This window comes from Phocoena phocoena, chromosome 11, assembly GCF_963924675.1.
Source record: "Phocoena phocoena chromosome 11, mPhoPho1.1, whole genome shotgun sequence".
NCBI lineage: Eukaryota > Metazoa > Chordata > Mammalia > Artiodactyla > Phocoenidae > Phocoena > Phocoena phocoena.
Window position 1 is genome coordinate 69,315,459 of NC_089229.1, and position 1,440 is coordinate 69,316,898.

Consider the following 1,440-nt stretch of genomic DNA (forward strand, 5'->3'; position numbering starts at 1 on the left):
TAGTGAAACACAAAAATTTCTTTTAAAAGAAAAGTAATTCTAAAAGGGTGTTTAGCTTGATATCTTGTATGCATATTCTAGAGCTATTTCCACGGCTTCATTTTTTGTTGTTGTTGCTCTAGGTTTTAAATGAGAAATGTATTGAGTCTTATTCCCCACTGACTATAGCTTTGGTGTATTAATATAAAGACAGAGAGTGTATTAATCATATTTTTTAAATTGTTGTATATTTTATGATGCTTTGACATCTTGGTGGTTTGTGGACCTGGGGAGGGACTGCCCCTATCAGCTAGTTCTTAGAGATAGCAAACAACTTATCCTGAGAAAGCTTTTGCTATGCAAACAAACCTATCCCAAGGCCATACCCCCACTTGCCCCTTTTATCAAGGTCCTACAGTCCAGAACACTAACTCCCTGCCCTAAAATACCCCAGGGCCAGGTAATAGACTGCTAAAGAATACCCTACAGCCCAGAAATTGAATTGAAATTATTCAAAATAACCAGTTCTAAACCTGCTCACCTTTCCTGTCCTGTTCCTGTTCCATAGACTTTTGCCTTTGTTTTCCCCTTGCTCCTTTGCCTCCTGACTGATCTTGGTGCTTCCCCATGTGACCCTGAAACAGGAGGGAAGGAGGCAGGGCACAATCTTTGAAAGAATGAAATAGCCCAAGGACATGACATAAACTGATTAGAACCAAATGGGTCCAAGATGGTGGACAAGTCAACTTTTTCCACTAGACTTTGAGCCTCAGTATACGCTCACATCAGCAAGCTAAATGACACACCTACAGGCACCATGACAGGTCCAAGACTGACCATAAGGATCAAAAATTGGGGGGTGGCCCAATTCCTGGAAATCCCCACCCCTTCCTAAAATAGCTGGAATACTCCTCCCACTCGTTAGCCTATGAAATTACCCACCCCTATAAAAACTGACAGCCCCATACCCTGGTGCCTTTCTCACCTTCTGAGATGGCCCACACTCTGTCTTGTGGAGAGTGTTTCTCTCTAAATAAATCCACTTCTTACCTATCACTTTGTCTCTCACTGAATTCTTTCTGTAAGCCCTGAAACCAAGTGTGTGATCTCAGTTGGAAGACTCTGGGTTTTGGCCAGGTTCGAGTCCTGCCTGCGTGGGTTCAAGTCTCAATCTGGGTTTTGGCTGGCTTCAAGTCCTGGCACACGGGTCAAGTCCCAATCTGAGGTACATGGTTTCAGCCCTGGGTGGCATGGCATGCTCCTCCTCCTGGGAACCTTAAACTATCTTTTCAATGGCAGTTGTCTCCTGATCCATTGACCTCCTAAACATGAATAACAATAAAACCTGTACTTTAGAACAGGAGAGAGAAAAGCAGAAGAATGAGAAGACAAAGATGAAGAAGGAGGAGGAGGAAAGAGAAAAAAGGGAAGCAAGGGAGGAGAGAGAGAACAAAAGAGGGG